The sequence below is a fragment of the Arvicanthis niloticus genome, chromosome 20 (genome assembly GCF_011762505.2).
Source record: "Arvicanthis niloticus isolate mArvNil1 chromosome 20, mArvNil1.pat.X, whole genome shotgun sequence".
NCBI lineage: Eukaryota > Metazoa > Chordata > Mammalia > Rodentia > Muridae > Arvicanthis > Arvicanthis niloticus.
This window is the reverse complement of record NC_047677.1, coordinates 13,786,599-13,805,279: the sequence shown is the minus strand read 5'-3', so window position 1 is coordinate 13,805,279 and position 18,681 is coordinate 13,786,599. Positions and strand designations below refer to the sequence as shown.

General features: G+C 39.9%; 1 non-coding gene across 1 annotated transcript; it reads left to right on the top strand.

Annotated features, from left to right (window-relative positions):
- The first annotated feature begins 18,606 nt into the window (after positions 1-18,606).
- On the top strand, positions 18,607-18,670 carry LOC117724999 (U7 small nuclear RNA). The gene has a single exon (XR_004608867.1). It is a non-coding gene; the product is annotated as a U7 small nuclear RNA (small nuclear RNA).
- Positions 18,671-18,681: the final 11 nt, after the last annotated feature.

Genomic DNA, 18,681 nt, shown 5'->3' with positions numbered 1-18,681 from the left:
TATCTTGATATCTTTAATTGCTTGATATAATTGCTCCTATAACCATGTGAATCATATATCTTTGGCATTAATTTTCCAATCATTTGCTTTCCGTTTTCCTGACAATCTGTCTATACCATCGGCTATGCCCCATGTGTCGGCGAACAAATGTAGTACATTTTGTTTTTCTTCGAGGCTTTGTCTTGCTGCTAGCATAGCTGCTACACATCTGCAGGCTGTGCAGATTCATCTGCTCCTTGTTCCATGATCATCCATCCCCTGGTCTGTAGGCTGCTGCCTTCCACAAGACCTTATTCTGTTTAATGGTTGCGGAGCCATCCACAAACCAGGCATTAACCAGGGAAGGCTGGTACTCTCCTGTCCCCCAATGCCCTAGTGGTACCTGTTTCTGGGGAGGGGTGGCATTTGGGATGATTGATAATCCCTGTGGAGTCATAGGGCAGTCGGTCTCAAGTATCAACTCCGATGCCTTTGGCACCGACCCCTATGCAGACAGGGAACCAGAGCGAAGGAGCTCCGCTAAGTACCACTTCCACTGAAGTACTTTCCCTTCCATGGGTAGACCGGCCCATGCTTCCTCTGGTGCCTTGATCCAAGCTAGGATCGGGATGGTGGTTCTGAATATTATTTGGTTTTGTAGCATGCTATGGCATGTTTGAAAGCCTCATGTGTTGTCCAAAATGTTGTCTCAAATAGAGGAATTTGTTTTCAGACCATGGCAGCATTTTCAATAAAATCCAACTGGCCCCTCTCTACTGTTTCTTTTGCAAAGATGTTCCAATTTCCATACTGTTTCAGATACAGTATGTCTAAATATACTATATCCTCTGGTTGAACTTATTGTAGTTTAGAGTATTCATTTATATATTCTAGCACTGTCTTCACAACTTGTTCTTGGGATTTATCCCAAAGAAATCCTTTGCTTCCCTTGTAATATATTACAAAGTGACTTGTAACTATGTATGTGCTGTCTGCAATACTCAAATATCCTATAAGATGTGTACTCTTGTTTTATTAGTGGTGTTTAAGCTATTTTAACTTACTTATGACTTCTGTAGGTATTTCTTCTGGACCACATGATGCCTAAGAACTTGACCTCTGTATCTGGTCCTGATGCCTTATCCTTATTGACTGCCCACCCATCGTCTTTCAGTGTTTGTATAGTTTGGTCTATTTACTTTTGTATATTTCCTTTTTCTTGTCCTGTTATCAAAGGATATCAATATATGTGTATATAACACAATTAGGTGGTTGCCTGACCATCTGAGAACATTGTGAGTAATGCTTGGGCTGTTTATATATCCTAAAAATTGTCTTCCTTGCCAAGTGAATGTTATGCATTTTCTGTTGTGTGGGTGCCGTGATATGCCAAAGAACATGTCTGAAAAATTTTAATCTTCATGAAACTCTCTTTTTCATATGGTTATTGTGCTAGTAATTTTGGAAATAATTCAATAATTGTTCAGTAATCTACACTTAATATCATTTTGCCCTTGGGTTTTAGCACTAGCCAAGTTGGGGTGCTAAATTTATAACTCGAAGTTAGTTCAATTCTTTCTTCTTTTAATAAGATTTTGATAATTTCAAATATCTCCTCCTTTCCTTGCTTTATTGGTTGTTGTGATGTAAACAAGGGTTATATTGCTGGTAGTTTTATAGGTTCTATTTTTACTTCTGCCAAAACAGACCTTGCCTATCTTTTATAGATTTAGAAAATCTGGGAAAATTTATAATACTGCTGGAAGTCCTAAAACATTTTCTGATGCACTGCAGTGCGGAAAACTTAAAGGGAATATTTTGTCATGTACCATCAATACTAATTCACACACTGGCAGTCTAGGTTCACTTGCCACTTCTTGTATAATTATTTTCCTAGCTATACTGGAAGGCAGTCCTGTGTATATATTACCATCACTACCTGTGTCAATTAGCAATCTAACATGTTTTTATTCTCAATTTTTAGGTGCAACATGATATATGGTCTTATTGGCACCTGACTTGTTTCTTTTTGAAAGGTGTATGTATTTGCCTTCTTATAGTTGGGTGATGATTGGTCTTTTGTGCTAGTGGTCACTTTTGTGTTGGCCTTCTCTTCCCTAACAAAGGCTTAGGTTTGTCCCTTCCAAAAATCTTATTTGGTGTGTCCTTCTGTGGATTTATATATACAAATGGCATTTCTGCCCAAGGGTCCAATATTTGTGAATGGTCTGGATACTCTGGGTATTCTCCTTATTCAAATACCATTCTTTTTATATTTGATGTTACTACCTTTTTTTATTTTAACTCCCTATATTCTTTAAAGAAATCAATTACCTCGGAAATGGTTGTGCAAATTTTAAGTGGTCCTTCCAAATTCATACTCATGTGTGACAGTGCTCCATTAATTAAAGTTCTTTTGAATTGTGGTATAAGGTGAGCTGCCTGTGGTGTAGCTACTTGGTTGTATATAAGTCAATTTCTCTTCTATGAGATTCAGTGTATCTGGTTTTATGTGGAGGTCCTTGATCCACTTGGACTTGAGCTTTGTACCAGGAGAAAGAAATGGATCAATTTGCATTTTTCTACATGCTGACCAGCACCTGAGCCATCACCATTTATTGAATATGCTGTCTCTTTTTTCCACTGTATAGTTTTGGCTTCTCTGACAAAGATCAGGTGACCATACATTTGTGGGTGTAATTTGGGGTCTTTAATTCTATGGCATTGATATACCTGCCTTTCTCTGTACCAATATCATGTGGTTTTTTTATCACAATTGCTCTGAAGTAGAGTTTGAGGTCAGGGATGGTGATTCCCTCAGAAGTTCTTTTATTCTTGAGAATAGTTTTCACTATCATGGGTTTTATGTTGCTCCAAATGAATTTGAGAATTGCTCTTTCTAGCTCTGTGAAGAATTGAGTTGAAATTTTGATAGGGATTGCATTAAATCTGTAGATTGCTTTTGGTAAGATGGCCATTTTTATTATGTTAATCCTGCCAATCCTTGAGCATGGGAGTTCTTTTCATCTTCTGAGGTCTTCTTCAATTTCTTTCTTCTGAGACTTGAAGTTCTTGTAATACAGATCTTTCACAGGCTTGGTTAGAGTCACACCAAGATGTTTTATATTATTTGGAATAATTGAGAAGGCTGTCATTTCCCTAATTTCATTCTCAACACATTTATCCTTTGAGTAGAGGAAAGCTACTGATTTTTTTGAGATTTGAGATTTGATTTTTTTTTATCCTCCCACTTTGTGAAAGTTGTTTATCAGCTGAAGGAGTTCTCTGATGGAATATTTTGGGGTCACATAAATATAATATTATGTCATCTGAAAATAATGATATATAGATTTCTTTCTTTCTAAATTGCATCCCTTTGACCTTGTTTTGTTGTCTTATTGCTCTGGCTAGAACTTTGAGTCCTATATTGAGTAGATAAAGAGAGAGTGGGCAGCCTTATCTAGGCAGATACTGGTGAGGATGTGGAGAAAGAGGAACACTCCTCCATTGCTAGTGGGATTGTGAGCTTGTATAACTTCTCTGAAAATAAGAAGTCTCCTGGTTCTTCAGAAAATTGGACATAGTGCTACCTAAGGACCCAGCTATACCACTCCTGGGCATATGCCCCAAAATTCCCCATCATATAACAAGGACATATGCTCCATTCTGTTCATAGCATCCTTATTTATAATAGTCAGAAGCTGAAAACAACTCAGATGTCCCTGAGAAGTATATATACAGAAAATGTGGTACATTTACACAATGGAGACTACTCAGCTATTAAAAACAATGACTTCGTAAAATTCATAGGCTATTAGATAAAATGAGAAAATATCATCCTGAATAAGGTATCACAGATACAAAAAAACATACATGGTATATATGCACTGATAAGTGGATATTAGGAAAAAAATTCAGAATACCCACAATACAACTTCCAGATTATATTAAGCTCATGAAGAAAGAAGATGATCCAGTCCTACTTAGAAGAGGAACAAAATAATCATGAGAGGTACAGTGTCTAGGGTTACTAGAAGAAGAGAGGAGGGCCAGGGGGAAAAGGATGGAAAGGTAGAGACGGTGGAGATGTACAAAGGGTCAGGAAATTGAATAGAGATGTGTATCGGGAATAGCCACCAGAAAGTTTCAGATGCCAGAAAATCAAGAGGTTCCCAGGATGCAACAGGAATGACATTAGCTGAGATACCCAACAGATGGAAGAGAGAACCTGTAGAGACCATGTTCAGAGGTTAGGCATTGTTCTACTATCAAGCAATAGGGCCCCCCATTCATCTCAAAAGTATTAAAAGAGAATAGATCCTGCTTAAGGAAATACAGGGTCAAAGAGTAGAGCAGAGATTGAAGGAAAGACCATCCATAGACTGCCCCACCTTGGGATCCATCTCATCTGTAGACACCAATCTCAGACACTATTGCTAATGTCAAGAAGGGCTTGTGGACAGGAGTCTGATATAGCTGTCTCCTGAGAGGCTCTGCCAGATCCTGAACAAAAGAGATGTGGATGCAGGCAGCCAACCATCAGACTGAGCATGAGGACCCCAATGGAGGAGATAGGGGAAGGAATGAAGGTATTGAATGTGTTTGCAACCCCATAGGAAGAACAACAATATCAACCAAACAGGCCCCTCAGAGCTCCCAGGGACTACACCACCAACCAAAGACTTGATGGGACACATGGGGGGACCCTGGCTCCAGCTGCATATGTAGGAGAGGGTAGCCTTGTTGGGCATCAATGGGAGGGGAGGCACTTGGTTCTGTGAAGGCTGGATGCCCCAGCATAGAGGAATGCTAGGGTACTGAGGCAGAAGTGTGTGGGTGGGTGGGGGAGCACAGTCATAGAAGCAGGAGGAGGAAGTAGGAGATGGTGATTTGCAGAGGGGAAACCAGAAAGGAGGATAACATTTGAAATGTAAATAAATAAAATAACCAATAAAAAAAGGTGGTAATCAGCTAGGATGAGGTCCATCACCCCGACTCTTCTTACTGTTACAGCAGTAGCTGGCATTGGGGTGGTGGGTTTTTTTCTTTTCACTCTTTCCCATGGAGCTCTGGTTAGTTCTCTTCCTGGGTTGCAATTAATTTTATTGGACCAGAGGCCTATTGGCAATTTGGTAAAGTTTAAAATAGTTGGGACTGCTACAGTCCTTAGAGAGTCCAGTCTCCTCCTCAGGATTCCACTTCTGAGGTAGATCCTGCTGACTATCAACTGTGGTGAGTCTCCACTGGCTTATGGCCAGGAAGGAGGGATGGAGTCCAGATACAGGTTGATCTCAAGGTCTATTTACTACCATAACAAGCATCAGCCTCTCACATAGGCATGCTGTTCCTGTCTTAGAGGGAAGCAGCAGAGGTTCTTCCAGGTAAGACTTGTGATCTGTCAGGCACTTGGCATGTCCCAGGCAGCAGTTTCTTTCTCTGAGTCCTCAATCATTGTGCAGGAGCCAGCTCAGTCATCCTCTGGTTGGATAGGGAGATGCCACGACAGTCTCTACTATCATAACATCAAAGGGCTCTGGCTGACAACTGAGGGCTTCTGCTTTTGTTTGCTATAAAAGCACACTCACACTCTAACCACACTCCAGCATTACATCACAGGTCATCATGTCATCCTTCTTTAAGACACACAGCTGACATGAATAGCTGTAACACCCAACTCTTATCTACTGTACACAGCTAGCTGCTCATTGCTAAATGACATCTTATTTCCTATTTCTTTTTCTTGTTTCTTATTTTACATGCCCTCTACAATAAAATAGTCATAGGAGCAAGATGCAGGGTGGCAGGTTAATGGGAGAAGGGATATGGAAGGAATCATAGGTCAGGATTAGATGTAGGAGAGACAGTAGAGAGAGCAAGAGGGCCAGGAGAATGAATGGAATTCTGCAGCTGTCAGGTGTGGTGTGGTTGGGGGCATTTCTATGACACTCCAGAGACCTGGAATGGAGGGGTATCCCAGGAATCAATGTGGATAACCTTAACAGGGATGCATAGCAGTGGGGATATGAAACCTGAAAAGTCCACCTCCTATAACCAGTCAGAACTGCTGGTGGAGAGATAAGGACACCAACCCACCCCCAAAATGCTCAACCTAAAATTTATTCTGTGGCTTCAAAGCTGGTCAATGAAATGCTTTACAGGACAATTGTGGGGTGACAGGAAACCAGCTAGAACTTTGATCTTGTGCTTCTGCTCAAGAATATGGCCTGAACACTGGACTGCTCCCTGGTCACAGGTGCCAAGGGAACTGCAGTGTTTGTGGCATTATTGTCCTCAATGGAACCAGTAAAGTAGGCTTCTCCCATTACTCAAGTTCCTCACAGCCCCTCATCCTTTGCTTCCAAGCCCTTACCTTTGCCTGTTGTCCTCATGACTTATACGAATCTTCTTAGAGTGGAGACACATCACTTCTTTCTTATTGCCTCTGAACATAGCACAGTGGAACTTATGGTTGAGATCATATGGATGGCAATACCTATCTTGATCATTGCTTTCCCAACATGCCAAGTGCCTGTTCCAAGAACTCAGGTGTTCACAAAACTCCAAAGGGGTTTTCTGCTTCTTTGAGTGGAAGAGCTTCTGCAGGGTAGACAGCAAAGTTGTCATCGCCCTCTGTTAGCTCAATTCTGTGTATCTTTTAACTTATAGGATCCTTTGACCACTGAGCAAAAGGTTCAACAACCAACACCTAAGCCTGCTGGTTACAGAAGTAAAATTCTCCTCTTCAGCTGCTCGGTCCAGGTAAAGTTGTCTATGTAACAATCGTTGCCAAGCAACATTGGTGAATGCAAGCATGCCCATCCTTCTCACACATCACTGACAGCCCTTGTAGGAAACAACATCAGTACATATATGTAGTGTGGGCCTTGTGGTCTTGCTTGGCTTTAGTTTGTACTTATCTTGCAAGGCTTCTTCAAATTTGAAGAGATTATCCACAGCTGCGGAGGGAGACCACCCATCTCAAGGAGAAAAAAATGTGAAATTCTTTGATCATGTCATGATGTGGAGAGGTTCTTTTCAGCCATACCTGTATCAGTTCTAATTGCCTCCACTTCAAGTTTGCCTACACAGTATCTGACTCTGCAGAGATTTCTTTTCTTTTCTTTCTTTCTTTCTTTCTTTCTTTCTTTCTTTCTTTCTTTCTTTTTTTCTTTCTTCTTTCTTTCTTCTTTCTTTCTTTTGTTTTGCATTGTAAATAATATATTTTGGGGTTTTTTATTGGATATTTTATCTACATTTCAGATGTGATCCCCTTTCCCCATTTCCCCCCCCACACAGAAACTCCTTATCCAATCCCCCCTCATCCTGCTTCTATGAGGATGTGCCCCCACCCACCCACCCACCTCCACCTCCCGACCCTCGAATTCCCCTACACTGGGGCATCCAGCCTATACAGGACCAAGGGTCTCCTCTCCCACCTATGCCTGACAAGGCCATCCTCCCCTACATATACAAATGGAGTCATGGGTCCCTCCCTATGTGCTCCCAGGCTGGTGGTTTAGACCCTGGGAGCTCTGGTTGGTTGGTATTGTGGTTCTCCCCATGGGGCTGCAAATCCTTTCAGTTCCTTCCGTCTTCTAACTCCTCCATTGGGAACCCCATGATCAGTTCAGTGGTTAGCTGTGAGCATCTGCCTCTGTATATGTCAGGATCTGGCAGACCTTTAAGGAGATAGCTACATCAGACTCCTGTCAGCATGTACTTCCTGGAATCCACATCAGCATCTACCTTAGGTGATTGCACTTGGAACGGATACCCAGGTGGAACAGTCTTCAGATGGCCCCTCCTTCAATTTCTGTCCCACACTTTGTCTCCATATTTACTCTCAGAGTGTTTTGTTACTCCTTCTAAGAAGGACTGAAGCACCCATACTTGGTCTTCCTTCTTCATGAGCTTCATGTGGTCTGTGAGCTGTATCTTGGGTATCATGAGCTTTTGGGCTAATAGCCACTTATCAGTGAGTGCATACCATGTGTGTTCTTTTGTGATTGGGTTACCTCAGGATGATATTTTCCAGTTCCATCCATTTGCCTAATAATTTCACAAATTCATTGTTTTTAATAGCTGAGTAATACTCCATTGTGTGAATGTACCACATTTTCTGTATCCATTCTTCTGTTGAAGGACATCTAGGTTCTTTCCAGCTTCTGGCTATTATAAATAAGGCTGCTATGAACATAGTGAAACATGTGTCCTTGTTATATGTTGGAGCATCTTCTGGGTATATGCCCAGGAGTGGTATAGCTGGGTCCTTAGGTAATGCTATGTCCAATTTTCTGAGGAATTGCCAGACTGATTTCCAGAGTGTTTGTATAAGCCAGATGAGGCCATTTTATGTTATTTGTGTATATAATTTCAGGCCAACTGCTTTGTTTTCTGTTAGTTTCTTTACTATGTTTCTTCCTTATTGTTTTTTATTAATGTGTCTTATATTTTTAAAATCATTCTATTATTCCAATATGTCTTGCTTCCCATTACTACCTCAAAAACAGCTCATCTAGCTCTCATCCCAGCTCTGCTCCAGAACATTTGTGGCAGCCTTCTTTGATCCCTGCTGTTCCCATGTCCTGTGGAGCCCACAGATATTCCCCTGATGACCTCCCTCACCCCCCCCACACACACACATAGGCACTGCTTACTTTAGCCCAGGCTCCAACAACAGCAGGCACCCCCTGCTAATCCAATGGCTTCTCCTGCCAGGAAAGCAGATATGCCTGCTGCTGGTCTTCACCTCACCTTCTGGTCCTCTAGATCCAATACCCAGTCTCCTCCCAGCTGTGCAGGAGAATACCCATGGTAGTCTTGCTTTCTTCTCTGACCTCATTTCCAATGGATCACAATGGATCTTCTCCTTCAGCCCTTATTCCCTCAACTTATCCCAACTTACAAGCCTACAATACCAGCAGGCATATCCTGGGAACATACCAGCTGAACAAGGCCAGGGAACCAGGTCTGCAGAACATTTCCTATCAGGCTGCATGCTGCCATTAAACTGTCCTAGAATCCAAGGAGGATGCCGGAACTAAGGAACAAAACATCCACCCAACAGAAACAGATATCAACACTAGAACTATAGTCATCCTGATCCAAGATGCCTATACTTCAGTGTAAAGATACAATCAATAATAGCTAGAACAATATGTGTCCACTAGAGTCCAGCAACCTGACCACAGCAGGCCCTGAGTACTGAAACATTGCTGAAACCCACTAAATTAACTGAAAAGCATTTGTATAAAGATAATAGACGTCCTTATAACAGAAATTAGGCAATACCTTAAAGAAACTCAGGTAAACACAAACAGTGGGAGGAAATGAATAAAACTGTCTGAGACCTGAAAATGGAAGAAGATCCAATGAAGAAAACCCAAACCGATGGAATTCTGGAATTGAAAACTTTTGGGTTTTGAACAGGATCTCAAGAGGGAGGGCTCACCAAGAGAATACAAGATATGGAAGAATTCCAGGTGTTGAAGAAACAATAGAAAAAATAAATAGGTTGATCAAAGAAAATATTAAATCTAAAAAAAAAAAATCTCCTGAAAGAAAACATCTGGGAAATCTGAGACACTCTGTGTAAGCTAAGACTAGTAGGAATAGAGGAAGGGGCGGTAACCAGCCCTTCCCAGGGATTTTACTAGTGGAGTCTCTGTTCAACAGTCATCTTCAGGCTTTCTGAAATGTTCAAGATTTGGGGGACTGAATATACAACTAAGTCATTAAAATTCAACTCCATTGACTTGTCTTTTTTCACCTTTCTGGTTCATTAATGATAGTTAGCAATTTGTCATCATAGACATTTTTTCTTTCATTTTTTCTATTAATGTATATATTTATTCACTGTATATCTTGATTACTGCCCCCATTTCTAGTTCCCCCTCACACAATCTCTCACCCACTCCCTGTCTTTCTCCTCTGAACAGTTGGAGGCCTCTCCCTAGCTATCCCCATATCCTGGCACATCAAGTCTCTGTAGGGTTAGATACATCTTCTACCACTGAGGACAGACAAAGCAGTCCAGTTAGGGGAAGAGGCTCTACAGGCAGGTAACACATTCAGGGACAGCTCCCACCCAAGTTGTTGGAGAACTCACATGGAGACTGAGCTGCACATCTGCTACATATGTGCAGGGGAGGAGGCCTAGGTCCAGCCCGTGTTCGCTTTTTGGTTGGTGGTTCAGACTCTAGGAGCGCCTAAATGTTCAAGTTAGTTGACTCTGTTGGGCTTCCTGTAGAGTCCCTGTACCCTTCTCCCAACTCTTCCACATGACTGACTCTGTCTAACTCTTGGCTGTTCTTTGCATTTGTTTCAGTAAGGTGCTGGGTGGAGCACAGAGGACAGTTGTGCTAGGCTCCTGTCTGCAAGCATAACTATCATTAACAGTATCAGGGATTGGGGCTTGCTCATGAGATGGGTCTCAAGTTGACCAAGTTATTGGTTGATCATCCCCTCAGTCTCTGCTCCATCTTTGTCCCTGCATTTCTTATAAACAGGACAAATTTTGGGTCAAATATTTTGTGGCTGGGTTGCTGACCTTATTCCTCCACCATGGGTCCTGCCTGGCTACAGTAAGTGGCCACTTTAGGATCCATATCCCCACTGCTAGGCATCTCAGCTAAATGAGATGGAACCCCATTCTAGGTCTCTGGCACATCCTAGAGTTGCCCTCAACGCCACAAACCCACCAGCTGCTTATTTCCATTCATTCTTCCTACCCTCTAGTTCTCTAGTCTGTATAGCCACACACCTGATCCTAAACCCCCCTCCTCCACATGCCATCTCCCACCTACTTCCCTCCCTCCCTCCCTCCATCTGCCTCCTATGACTATTTTATTCTCTCTTCTAAGTGAGATTCAAGCTTCCTCAAGTCTGCTTTCCATTTTGTTTAGCCTCTTTGGGTTTGTGGATTGTAGTGTGGGTATCCTGTACTTTACGGTTAATATGCACTTATTAGTAGTACATGTCACACATGTTCTTGGATTTAGGTTACCTCACTCAGGATGATACTTTCTAGTCCCATCCTTTTGCCTGCAAATTTCATGATGTCTTTGTTTTTAATAGCTGAGTCATATTCCATTGTATAAATGAACCACATTTTCTGTATCCATTCTTTGGTTGAGGGACATCTGGGTTGTTTCTAGTTTCTGGCTATTATGAATAAAGCTGCTATGAAAATAGTGGAGCTCAAGTCCTTGTGATATAATGAAACGTCTTTTGGGTATATGCCTAGGAATGGTATAAATGGGTCTTCAGGTAAAACTATTCCCACTTTTCTGAGAAACTGTCCAATTGAGTTCCTGAGTGGTTGTACAATTTTGCACACCCACAAGCCACAGAAGAGTGTTCCACATGTTCCACATCCTTGACAGCATGTGCTGTTGCTTGAATTTTTGATGTTAGCCACTCTGATGGGCATAAAGTAGAATTTCAGGGTTGTTTAGATTTGCAATTTTCTGATAGAGATGTTGAACATTTCTTTAAGCACTTCTCAACCATTTGAAATTACTCTATTGAGAATTCTCTGTTTAGCTCTGTACTCTATTTTTAACTGGGTTATTTGGTTTGTTGATGTCTAATTTCATGAGTCTTATATATATATTTAGATATTAGCCCTCTGTTGGAAGTAGGGTTGGTGAAGTTCTTTTCTCAATCTGTAGGCTACCATTTTGTTGTATTGACAGTGTCCTGTGCCTTACAGAAGCTTTTCAGTTTTATGATGTCCCATTTATCAATTGTTGCTATTATAGACTGATCCATTGGTGTCCTGTTCAGAAAGTTTTGCCCTGTACCAATGTATTCAAGGCTATTTCCCACTTTCTCTTTTATTAGATTTAGTACATCCAGTTTCATGGTGAGGTCTTTGATCCACTTGGACTTGAGTTGACATTTTTTTTCATTTGTTCAGAAAGAAGATGATCGTATTTTTTTCTTAAAAAGTGATGCCTTGAGAATGAATGAAATTCCTTGAAACTCATAATTATACTTTGTCCACAGTGAGCTGTCAGATAACCTTAAGTGTTTGTCTACTTCTTATCTAAGTAGTTTTCTCAATAGCATACAAGCACATTTGAGATCCTTTAATTTTCTTGGATATATAACATGTTGTTTATAGTGATCTAGCTGACCTCAAGCCAATGATCATTAATTTATATCTTTGCCTTTAAAAACTACTAAAAGATGCCATTTTTCTATTCATCTTCATGTTTTTCCAATGATTCCATCTGCATCAATGATCACAATGCTTTAATCACATTATCTACTTAACACTTTGGAGAGAAGTATGAGTTTAAAAATATGTTAGGGGCTTTAACAAAACTTTATCTGAACAGCCAGGATTTTGAATGTCACATCCCAAACACTGAGCTTAAATTTGGAGAAGCTCATTTCTTCTACAAAAAGAAAATATTAGGGTGGCCTTCCCTTACATTGTTTGAAGTTGTGTCCCTGTATTTTTCAATTGTTAACTCTGTACCAGTAGAGAACTAAGTGGAGACAGGATTTTGATATTGTCATTTTTATGGCACATCATTCGTTTTCTATATATAAATGCTTGTACTTCCTGACCTGCCTAAAGATGAAGGTCCGACAGCCCTCACTGCCTACAGGCAACCCTAAGAGATGGAACAGATTGTCTTGCTGCTGATTGGTTGAGACTGGAACATGCTTTTTGTATAATAAAGAGCTGATGGCCCGGCCTGGGCTAGAAGTGTGTGGGCAGGACTTGCAGGTATCGGCAAAAAGAAGACTTGGGCAATTACAAGAGAGTTGCAGATGGAGGAAGATACGAAATGGGGCAGAAGGCAGAAAACTGAGCTGTAAGCAGGTAGTGAGAACCACACGGATAGAGAGGATGGCAGGAGAGTTTAGTTTAAATGAGCTAGCGGAGAGACTTTCCAAGCATAAGGCCAACAGCTGTTAACTATATAGAAGTCTCAGTGTCTTATTTAAACTACAATTTGGCCCACAAAAGTTCCACAATATCTGGCAAACCAACTTGGGGCACGGGATCCAAGGGTAAGGCTACAGACGAGCTCCTGATAAGAGACCTGGATGAGAGAACCCAGGCACAAAAGTGGCAGTCAGCTGTGGCACACTACTCTGTGAGTGGTGGGTAGTGGACAGACCTGGTTCCTCACTTCAGAGGAACTGTTTACTTTTCCTAGATCCCCAGTGTGCCACCCTGGGGCAGGAAGCTAAAGACCTCAACTGGTAAATCTGCTCTGTGTGTGCGTGCAATCCCCAGAGCAGAGAATTTAGAGAAACTTAAGTATAGAAATATATATTGAAGTTTGAAAGTGGTAAAAAGTGAAATAGACACTGTAAAAAGGAAAAGAAACTGAGTGGAGACAGTTTTAGAAGGAAATATTAACTTTGAAAATAAAGTGAAGTCTCTGAAGAAAGTAGAGCGTAAGACAAAAAAGGAAAATATTCTCTGTGTTAACAAATAGAAAACACTATAACCGAGGGTATTTGGACCCTGTATAGTTTTGCTTTATTTATCAGCATAGAAGTAACTATATGTTGAGTAATAACTGCAGTTTTCTATGTCCTCTCTAAGAAAGACCAGAAAAAAGAAGAAAGGGGGAAAATCTACTTGTCTTCCTCCCTCAAATTCACAGGAAGTAGACCTAGATAAGGAGGGGACTGAGAGGTGAAATGCTATATTACAAGTGGTAGAACATAAATTAGAGGATTTTGAAAAAATCAGAATACACAATTTTCTCATTATTTCACAGGAATCCAACCTAGTGCCCATGGTGCCACCTTGTGATAAGACTGCAGGATGGCAGCCTAGGCCCATTAGGAGACCTACAAGAATTTTTCTAGCTACTGTAAGAGAATTAGCTCCAGATGAGGAAAACCCACTACACTATGAAGAATTTGAATAAAAGCCCATAGAGACACTAGATCTAAAAAAGATTTAATGGTAGGTAGCTTATGCATTCCCCTTATATGCAATAGATTCTTAATTACGGGGTCATGCAAAATCATATAAATCCAAAAGACGGGAAAGATTTAATATCAGCTACCTTAGAATAGAACCAGAAGATCAGATACGAAAAGTAAGTCCATACTTGGCAACTGTAGCCATCAAATTATGGGGAAGAAATCTATGGCAACAATGGGAAGCACAGGTTAACATTTCTCCAACTTCAGGGTCAAGTCATAAGATAGGAAATGATCTTGATAAAGGTATTGAAAAAATGGCATCAAAATCAGTTACACAAGGTTGAGGCTGTCCATAGGTAGGAATCTCCAAATCTATATAGGGTTGACACTGCTGATAGAGTACCAACTGCCCTACCATTAAACTTATTAACTAACAAACCTGTTTGTGTAAACCAATGGACAGACCTTAAATAAAGAAAAGTTACAGGACCCAGAACAGGTGACCCAAAAGCAGCTGGAATTTCAACATATAGAAAAGTTCACCAGCTCTTGGAATTCTCCTCTATATGTCATTTTTTAAAAATCTGGAAAAAATGGAGGATAATGAGAGATCTGAGAGCAATTAATAAAGTAATTGTGCCTAAGGGTCCTTTACAACCTGGAATCCTATTAACTTCTTTGTTACCTAAGGCATGGCCAATTATAGTAATTAACTTTAAAAATTGCCTTTTCTCGATACCCCTTGAGAAACAAGATAAAGAAACATTTGCTTTCACCATGCCCACATATAATCATGAAAATCCAGCTAAAAAATATCATTGGTATGTCGTGCCACAAGGAATGTTAAAAAGCCCCACCTTGTGTCAATACTTGTATGCCAGCCATTAGAAACAATTCATGAACAATTTCTGGAATCTATAATTTATCATTACATGGATGATATATTATTGGGTGATTCAGATGCAGACACCTTAGGTAAAAATGTTAGATGAAGTAAGGGTAATTTTTCCTTGTTGGAGCATACAAATTGCTCCTGAAAAAAATATAAAGAGAAGATTCTATTAATTATCTAGGATATAAGATAGGTTTACAGAAAATTCATCCACAAAAAAGTACAGATAATAAGAGATCAATTACAAACTCTTAATGATTTTCAAAAATGGCTGGGAGATATTAACTGGCTATGGGTTAAAACTGGATTGACTACTCAAGAGCTAAGCAGTTTATTTCATACCTTACAAGCTGAGTCAGCCTTAAATACTCCAAGAAAATTATCAGTAAAAGCTGAGAGAGAGAGATGGCTGTGGTAGAAAGGAGATTACAGGAAGCACATGTGGAGTGCTTGGATCCAAAGATTGGTTGGATTTTAGTTATTTTGCCTCCTACTCATTCTTTCACAGCAATTCTTATGCAGAGAGAAAATTATATCTTAGAATGGATATTTTTAGCATATAAACAGAGAAAATATTAAAAACCTATATAGAAAAGGTTTCTGATTTGATTGTGAAAGGAAGATTAAGAGTTTGTCAGTTATCAGTAACAGACCCAGTAGAGATTAAAATATGATATACTAATGCTAAAATTACCTCCTTATGGGTAATCAATGAAGATTGGTAAAGAGCCTGAAGTTATTTTTTGGGAGATAGTAACAACAAATAAAACAACAGCAAGCAACTTCAGTTTATAAAAAGAATTAATTGGATTCTTCCTTGTACAATGAGAGGAACACCAACATCTAAAGCTCCTACCTTTTATACAGTTGACAATAAATCAGGAAATAAAAATAAAATATTCTAAAGCCTATATCCTTCCATTCAAAAAACTGAATTACATACTATTTCTATTTCTATTAGATTTTCCAGAATCTCATAATATAGTTACTGACTCTTGATATGCAGTTGTTTTACATATAGAAACTACTGGACTTATTCCAACTGATTCAAATTTGACTTTGTTATCTCTACACTTACAACAGGTAAATTGACACAGAGATCACCCAGTATGTATAGCCCATCTTTGCTGTCATACAGGTTTGTCAGAACCACTGGCACTAGGAAATTAGAGAAAGATTAATTATTAATAGGAAATGAATAAGAAGTTCAAGTTTTCATAAAAGGCATCATGTATACATGATGTATACATGATGTATACATGTATACAGTAAAAGAAAATTTTTCTATAACCTGGTTAAAAGCCAAAGTAACTATAAAAAGATTTTTCCTACTTGTTCTTTATATAAATCAAGCTCTATTACCTGCCAGAAGTAACCCCAATGGTACCCAAGGGGAAAAAATTGGCAGATAAATGTGTTTAATTTTGCAGAGTTTGGAAATTTAAAGTATGTACATCATCATACAATTGATACCTATTCAGGATTCCTGTCTTGAGTTCTAAAAAGGCTAATTTTGTAACTACACATGTATTAGAAGTGATAGGATAGTAGAGATACCTTTATAGATTAAAACTGATAATATGCTAGCATATGTATCCAGTAAAATACAATAACTTTTAAAATAGTATAAAACATGTTTCAGACATGCATTACAGTCCTACAGGTCAAGCAATTTTGGAAAGGTCCAACCATACTTTAAAGGAAATGGCCATAAATCAGAAGTGGGATATGAAATCTCCTAGACAAGGGTTAAATAATGCTTTATTAACTTTGAGTTTTTAAACTGTCACTGAGACAGGTAGCACAGCTACTAAAAAACAGTGCATTTTAGAAAAGACTGCTGAATTAAATCAGCCTATAAACTTTAAGGATGTGTTAACTTCAAAATGGAAGTCAGAAAATGTTTTGTATTGGAAAAGCAGATAAATTTTATTTTTATAGGAAGCAAAGAGCTGTGGATTCCTTCAAAGTTAATAATGATTAGATTTTAACACAGATGATATTTAACATCCAGATGATATTGATACTGGACATGAAAGATGAAAAAAGAAAGAAACCTAGGAGAACAGCAAAATAGGTGAAACAAATGATGATCCCCCTATGTCAGAACAGCTTGGGAAAATGGCTGACTCATGAATGTCTCTGCAGAAGCCAATGAATCTTGTTGGCTACCAGGTCCTCATGACTTCTTATTCCATGCCATCCTTTCACATGGAATGGAAGTCATGCATGGTCATAAAAGGGACAGCATGATATGGCTCTGTAAGACGCCCCATGAAGAGAGGACCTCCCTCAAGCCTCAGGAATTATCGGCCACCCAATAACTCTCACAAGACACCATTCTTGATGCAACAGCAAGAGGTATATTTCGAGGTCAGTTGACTGAGGCCGAGACTCGTAACCCAGGCAGGGGCAGAGGAGTGTCGACCCCGAAGCAGGGGAGTACAGGATATACAAAGGAAAAAAAACACAAATGGTGGGGGGGAAGGGTTAGGGGGAAACCAAGGACACATAACATAAAAACAGTGGAAAGTCTCAAGAAGTCCCAAGCCATAATTTAGTCCAGGTCATGTGGAAAACATCTTATATACTTATCTTTTGTAAGATTGTAACCCTGTCTAACCATTTATCTTGTGGTCAGCCAGTTCCTGGGACCACCCAGATGACTTGCATCTTTCTTTGTGTCTTCCTGCTTTGGGCCTTCCCCACCCTCAGGTGGGTTCTCTTCCATGAGGTCTGAGGAATGTTAATCAGCCCCTCCCTTCCTCTCCTGAATGTTAATCCAGCAAGTGTCCTCTGACTCAGGGATAATGTACCCCTCCTGGAATGTAGAATGTATCCCAGGGCAGTGAAGGCCTAAAATCTTACATTTAGTTCTGCTTTCTTGGTGGAACTAGTGAACCTGCATTCTTTTGCTCAGGTCTAGGGCTCATAAAAACTTTCTATATTTTTCATAAGTTTTCTATACCTTTCAGCTTCAACCCCTGGAACAGAGCCAGCAAGGCTTGGGGCCTCTATGAGTGTTGATAGTTTCTGGGTGTGAGGCTTGTTTGTATAAAGAATATTTTTTACTTCATGTAAAATATTCTTCCCTTCAGTAGAATATTTGTTCCCTTCAGGGAATACTTTCCCTTCCAAGGTTATTGGGGAATGTTTTCCTTGCCAATTTTAATGACTCCATGATAATCAGATATAGCATGTGTCCAGGATGTCAGGGTTTGTCTATGTCCTTAGCATAAATGGTAAATGCTTTGACCTTCAGGATCATCCTTAAGGCTGTGGGAAAGAAATCTGAAAACTTGAGTTAAAATGTTTCAACTACACAAAATATAAGGATGCAATATGAATTAAAGGGGCTTCACAGACCTAAAAGAACAGAGGCAGCTTCACTTTGAGCTAGCTTATCAGAATGATACAAAGGCGGGCAGACTCCTGAGTTCAAGGTCAGCCTGGGACAGAGCAAATGTAGGTCCAGGCATGGTCAGAATGATATTCCCAGGACAGGATCCCACTCAGCTAAGTTTATTATTTGTTTTTTACAAAGGTGGGCAGATCTTTTCATTCATTTGCCATGATGAAGAAAAAAGTGCTTCCTGTCTTCTTTTAAGAACCAAGGGGCCAAGGTCATGTAATGCTGGTCATGGGATAATGAAAAGGGACCTGGAGTAAATGACTGAATTGATGAGTAAATAAAAGACTGGGCTTTGGTCTACAAGAGCTGAGCTATCTGGATAAACTGTCTAGAGATCTCTGGAAAGTGAAATCAGCTCTCTTAGAATTTTTTTCTAAAAGAATTTCTGCCTTTGGTCAGATCATCCATGGAGAGTGAGCACAGATTTTTGCTTTTTAAGAATTTTTTCTAGTAGCTTTTCTGACTTTTGTCAGAAAACTCATGAGCTAACCAG